This window comes from Rattus rattus, chromosome 17 (assembly GCF_011064425.1).
Source record: "Rattus rattus isolate New Zealand chromosome 17, Rrattus_CSIRO_v1, whole genome shotgun sequence".
NCBI classification, from domain to species: Eukaryota; Metazoa; Chordata; class Mammalia; order Rodentia; family Muridae; genus Rattus; species Rattus rattus.
In genome coordinates, this window is record NC_046170.1 from 9,959,111 (window position 1) to 9,966,258 (window position 7,148).

General features: G+C 36.9%; 1 non-coding gene across 1 annotated transcript; it reads right to left on the reverse strand.

Annotated features, from left to right (window-relative positions):
- Positions 1 to 6,101: 6,101 nt before the first annotated feature.
- Positions 6,102 to 6,230, reverse strand: LOC116886739. Its single transcript, XR_004386147.1, has one exon. It is a non-coding gene; the product is annotated as a small nucleolar RNA SNORA17 (small nucleolar RNA).
- Between the last annotated feature and the right edge of the window lie 918 nt (positions 6,231 to 7,148).

Genomic DNA, 7,148 nt, shown 5'->3' on the forward strand with positions numbered 1-7,148 from the left:
AATCACAAATAACTATTAATAAAGCTCCAGTAAATGTAAACATTGCTCATCCCATGCTCTATGAACAGCACGTATTTCACTTAACCAAGCATAATTTAAGTTCTGCAACACTGCAACATAGCAGTTAACATAATCTCACTGAAGCAGAAGCAACATAATCTTAAAACCCATGAAATAGGTTAGAATATGCAATCCTTTATTACATACTCAGGAATAGTGTATGGAAATTCCACGTATGTTCTCATAAATACAAGGAATGAAATTTGGGAGTAGAAGAAAGAAAAATTACACGGAATTTGAAGCTCAGCTGTAAAAATAAAATAGAATGGATATACTTTGATTTCTACAAGTCTGCTGAACATCACACCAAAATGAAAATTGTTGCTGTTTCTTAGAAAAATTTTCTTGATTTTCCTTGTCTGAAGATCATGCTAATGAAAAGCAATAAGAATCCTTTCAAACTTGTATCATAGATACAGGTTTTTTTCTCCAACATTCCTCCAGACATTCAAAGAGAAATTAACACTAGTGCTAGTAAATTCTTCCAAAGTGTAGAAGAAGAAATGTATCACAATGTCCTCCTGGTGTTAACATCACCCTGGTATCACAACCAGACAAAGGTATCACATGAAGGTAACAAATTAGTATCTATTACGCCACCAAAATCTGTCCAGTAGCGTGTTAAATCAAACACCAGGAGCAAGTGTTTATTTACTATCTAAAAACAAATTAGTTCAATATGCTGCATAAATAGAAGAGAAAATTCTCAATAGTAAGAGTCACCCATCATTCCTTTATGATATAAATATTCAGCACCAAAGAAAAAGAAAGGATTTTTCCTAATATTCTAAGAGGTATGTGGAGCAGGCCTACAGCCAGTATTTGCAATTTCTTCCTAGAGATAAGAACACGGCAAAGAAATGCTCTTGCTATTTATACTCAGGATATAGCTAGAACAATGAGGTAAGAATAAGAAGTAAGAAAAATATAACAATAAATAAGGAACATATAATAGAATCAATAACAAAACATAATATGTTAGATAAGATAAAGAAACTATAACACATGAATTAAAAGGCAAGACGTGAAACTATTCTTAGCTGCATATGGTTTATTCTTTGTTATAGAAATGCTGGAGGAATTTGTTAAACACATTAAAGCTTGAATTCTAAATTAATCAAGATGTTAGGACATAAAGTCATGCAAAAGGCATATTATATATAAGAACTTTCAAAATGAATTTGAGAAAAAAGTATTTATCATTCCTTTAAGAAGAACTTACATTGGAGAAAGGCGGTATTCACATAAGTTTAAACACCTGACCCTTTTGCCTCAGTTTCCTTCTTCCTGAGATTTCAAGTACATATCACTATGCCAGTGCATTTGGAAAGAACCCACACAGGTCAAAATGACTGAGGAGAGGATAACAATAGAGGCTTGCATTTCACTATTTCCAAACCTGCTACTGGTCAGTGGTAGTTGAACAATTGAGTACTGGCCTGAGAGTAGCAGTTCCCAGTGTCTTTGTAGAATTTGTAGGTTCATGTACAATGAAAATATTTTGTGAGGTACTAAGTCTTGGAAAGAGCGAATACATGTTTTTGACATATAGTCACCATACGCACAAAAGTAAAGTAGAAACATTGCTTCAAAATGTTTGCTTTTAATCCTTAAAATAGACAAGTGATATAAATATTATATCTAGGCAAATAAATTTTGTAATCTTGAGTTTGGCAAATTTTCCTTGACAGAACACCAAATCATACGGAATCAGAAAAAAACAAATGACCCAAAGCACTTTGTTAAAATTCAAATTTATGTTTCAGGGGACACCAGCAAGTAAATGAAAACCTATTTCATAGAATGGGAGAAAATATTTTACTATCAAATATTTACAAATTGGGAATCTGTTTGTTGACTCTTCTCCACAATACCATAGCAACCATACTGTGATTACAAAGAAGCAATCGTAGTGCACACTTCCTGTGAGGTGGATCAGTAACATGCACAGTTGGCTTTTTGATGAAGCTTTGGGTCTCCGTTGAAAGGAAAAGGAAAAGGAAAAGTACAGAAACTAATTTATGTGGGGATTGGAGAATGAAGTGCTATAGAAATTGTACTACGGCAAAAAGTAAGGGAATAGCAAGAATTTGTTATAAAGGATAGTGAGCTTAATTTAATGAAGAAAGAGTTGAAATCCCTGAAGCAGTCCACTACTTTCACACATAACTTTAGGAGGAGATGGGGACTTAAGGACAGGAAACAAGGAAAGGGAATAGCATTTGAAATGTAAGTAAAGAAATATACCTAATTAATTTTTTTAAAAAAGAAATATTCCTCACTGTGTGCCATCTGTGTTTTTAACCTTTTTGTTTCATATTAAACTGAGGAGCTCAGAGGTAGGATTTCAACAAGTGCACTTACTGGTGGGTGTGAAACTTAATATGACTTGAATGTATGAAAATAGGAAATTGTATAAAACGTTAGTCACACTTTGTTTCTACATATAGGGAGCCACATTATGTAGAACACACTTGTAATACTGAGAACTCAAAACCAAGAAACATTCTAATACCATTTTAAAACGCAGGAAAAAAACTGTGTATCCTGTATTTCAGCATGACATTAGCTAGGTAAATGATTTAATCAGTGTATTAACTACCACTCATTAAGTGGCTATTGTGCATATAAGGGCACTTTAGAAGCTCTAACTGCTATAAAATATCATCTCTATTTGATATTACCTGTCATAAATTTTAATACAGGGCATCAAATTATTAGCAACTGTTAGAAAAGGGACAATAAAAGTACGAAACTCAACATGTTAAGTTTATGTGTGGAGAGTAAGATACTTTTTTATTTTAGATTTATAGTTTCCAATTAAAAGAGCACAATTCATCATTTTACAAAGTTACATCAGCTCTTGGCCACATCTTCCCAATCATTTTAAAGAAATTATGTCATACAATTATGTTATGCCTTAGTCTCAAATGTCAACAAATTTAATATGGAACACATTATTATGGTTATTATTTCTGTTTTTGAGACTTTGTATGTTCTAATGAGTTTCTAATTAATTAATTAATCAATTAAAACTTGGATAAAAGCATTGAGGTATAGGACTGAATAAATATAATCAAACACATTAGAACCCATATTCATCTCTGTTTTCTGATTATAGTTGCAATATGTATGTATCTATGAATCTGCTACTGTAGCCAGCACCATTCTTACAAACATACTTTCACATCAGGATGAATTATGTCTTCAGTGTATGGAAAAGAATATCCTTCTTCCTTAAATTGCCTATATCATGTATTTTGCCACAACAACGAGGATGTTATTGAAACTCCTAGTTTCTGGTTTTATAACGTAAAACTAATATGAGATTCATTAATTAGAAACCCTTGATTTGTTTGTTTGCTTGTTTTGTTTGATTGTTTGCCTGGCATTTTTTATTTCTTGATTTTAAAGTACTAAAATATTCTAATTGTTTGTTTGTATTTGTGTCTATCATTTGGGAATTTCACATCATGCACCCCCATCCCACTCAGTTTTGCCTTTCCTCCTATTTCCTTTTCACCTTTGCAATCTCCCTCCCAACAGAGCAAAGAAATATTTCCTGAAAGCCGTAGTGTGTCACAATGTGTTCCACTCTTTCAGGATTTTAATTACACCACAACCCCAAGGTTGTATTATTTCCTGAAAATACTCATTTCTAGTTGTCTCAAGGTTTAAACCTTAGCACACACCTTTAATCCCTCTGGCTGAAATATAGACAGGTTACATGCCCCTAATTCCAAAAGTTTAGGTAAACTTAGTTTGTAATTAGTATTTTAAAGGGATCACCCATGTTTAAAAGTGATTTCTAATTGAGTGACAGACAAAATGGCTAATCACAGATTTGACAGAATGAATCAGATATTCATATAGGGCATGCCCAAATTTCAGGTGAATAGATAGGAAAAAGATGCTATTTAAGAGAGTACAACAGAATATGGAGAGACCGCTCAGTGGTTGAGAGCACTTGCCTGCTCTTCCAGAGGTCCTGATTTCAATTCCCAGCAACTACTTGGTGGCTCTCAACTACCTGTAATTGGATAAGATGCCCTCTTCCGGTGTGTCTGAAGAGAACAACATTGTGCTTCAGTGTCGTTACATAAATAAAATAAAAAATAAATCAGGTGGGGGGAAGACTTTCAAAATTGTGCTAATATCAATTGGGGACAGATAACAAGCTGAAGAAAGGTGAACAGACTTTCAATAGGTGAAGAAAGAATGGGACAGAGAATGAGAAGGACCCAAAAGATCAAAACAAGTTGCCAGAAATTTGAGGCAAACAGAACAATTCTCTGAGAAACAGAGAGAAGCCAAATTGCACCAGTCATGTAAAGCTCAGAAAGAACAAGAAAGTGTAGGCTTATTTATCAGTATTTCTCAGAGTCTTAAACATTCTAGGATAGATGCTTTCTAGTCAGGCCTAAGCTAGCAGGAGGTTGAAAGACCCCCGGGCTGGGGAGACCCTCACTCAAGTCTCGGGATGACGCGACCCCCCAAGAACTCACACAAGACCGTCCTTGTTGTAATCACATGAGGTTTATCGATAGCATCCAGTGCACTGGGGTCGAGACTCGTATCCCACGCAGGGGCAGTGGAGTTCGACCCCGAGAGGCTGGGAGAAGAGGTATTTAAAGGGAGAAACCACAACCCAAGAGGGCAGGGATGGCGTCATAGAATAACAGTGAAAAATCACAAGGAAGAACTCTGTCCCCCAAGATTGTTTCTTAGGAGAAGCTGTCTCCTACTTCTCAGATTGTTTAACTTCATGGTCTGCTAGTTCCTAGGAGAAGTTGTTTCCTGCTTCTCAAGATTGTTCTCTAAGATTTATGGTCAGCTACTTTCTGGGAGAAAGCTGTTGAGCTGGCCAATGTAATTATCCATTCTATAGCTCTAGGAGAGGCTTCTTGGAACATAAAATTCTGGGGGCCTAACCTGTTTTTTTTTTTTTGTTGTTGTTGTTGTTTTTGTTTTTGTTTTTTCTGCACTAAACTTTGTGTTTAGGGGGGCAACTTTAAAACTTTTACCTTTTAAGGTAATAAGCAGTGTTGGTTACTTTAGATGAATAAAGGTTACTCTAACATCCCATATTTGCCCATACCAATATGCTTTTGTCCATACTTCTTTGGTACTAGCCTTCTTGCCTCTGCTATTCTGTCAATACTGAAATCTCACTGAGAGTCCTCATGGATATTCTGTTTTTGCCCTGTGTCATGAAGATCCTGTAGCTTTGGATCTCTTGAACTGGCTACTTCGTGCATCCCCACAGTTCATCAATGGGGTAGATATTGGGGTGGTCCAATTCAAAGCCCCAGATCTGAGCCTGAGAGGATTATGGGATCTTTAGCTTACTGTCCCTCCCACTATCACTCCCTTGGGACTGAATTGCCAGCAACCCCAGAAAACAGACCCAGGTCTACCCTGCTCCAGGTGAGGTGCTGGTCCTGCTGTCCAGAATGTCACAGCGTTAGACATTAGAGAGCCAGGGACAAGAGCGGGGAGGAGGGCATCTCTCTGTAGTCCTCTCCACCTCCAGCAGACAAAGAGGCAGGGCCAGCTCTCTTCCACACTCATGCTCTATGTGCTGTCTCACCTGCAAACCCCACATCCAGGGCCATCTCTATTTTGTGATGCCCAGGCAAGTTACATGTCCAGCTTTCCTGAGTGCTACAGTCAATGAGGAAAAAGGACAGGAGCAAGTTATCCTGTGTTGCTCCTCATTCTACCTTTTTCCTTCTGCGTGTCCTGGTGTAGCATTCACAAGGCTCCCGAGACAATGTCAGAGAATGAGAAGTCCTGCTGGACAAAAGAGTGCTCCACTTTGTAATGAGCTCCGAGGAGCTACGCTCACATAGCAGATTGTAACCTTAAGTAACAGAGTTTCCCAACACTCCTGCCTGGACAGGGAAGGTAGAGAATCTCTCCCTTGTCTTCATCACCTTTCTATAGACAAGAAGCAGAACAGGTTTTCCTATGGTCATATCCTTGGGACCCAATCACATGCAAACTCCACAATCAGAGATGCCCCAGTACTATTTTCATGGAATGCTAGATACTAATCATTCTGATGTTCATAGGTCACAACACTGAGCATAGTAGACAAAACTTCTCTCTGCCACCTGTTGACACACATGTGACACAAAAGCTCCACCAGCAATGCCTCTAGGGGCAGTCATTTCTTTTGTTTTATATCCATGAGCACTGAATAATGTTTAAATATACAGAAATTGCTTCTACATTTAGTAATGTCTTTCTCCTGTCTGATGTTCCTAAATGTGTACTACATCATAGGGTTAAATTCCGATAGCATCTTCCTTAAGAATAATGATGGTTTTCATTTATTATAGTTCAAGACAAAGTCTCATGGCTTTGGTGAGTCTCACTATGTCTTTATTTCCCTTGCAGGTCTGAAGCATATTTTCCTTGTCTGCAGGATTCTAGATCCCAATGATTTTAGTTATTCAGGGCTTTGAAAGTTTTCCTCTGTTGTCTTCTGTCCTACATTCTCTCTGCTGATGAGTACACAACTCTTCATACATAATCACAGTGTCACTGATTAAAATGTCATTTCTCACCCTCTGGCCAATTTCAATGTTATCTGTATCTTTATTTGATAATTTCCCCTAGTCTAGTACCGATAATGTAACTAGCTTTCTTTATCTTTGTGTTCATCTTGAATAATCTTTGCTGAGGTTTTAGAGGCTGCTATGTTTGCTTTCCAACTCTACCAGAATTTTAAAACGTTGGCTCTTATCTCCTCACGGATTTCTATGGATCCTTCCTCTTGCCTCTCATCTGGGAGTTTTATGTTTATCTTGTCTATATAATCTAATAGTGCATATTGGATAGTGAAATATTCTTCTCATTTTCAATTTGGATTTATTTTAACCTGCCTTCACATTTGCTCATTAATCAGGTACAACATTGAGGCACAGTGCAAAAATTCCTTCTTTTGATTGTCCCACTCTCATCTAATTCTCATTCCCTAGGCCTTGAGCAAAAGTGTATTATGAAGTGGTAATTTCTGGCTTGTTTGAAAGTCATTTATGTCAAATGGTGTTTTGCTGGGGCACACAGGTGAAATGATTTTT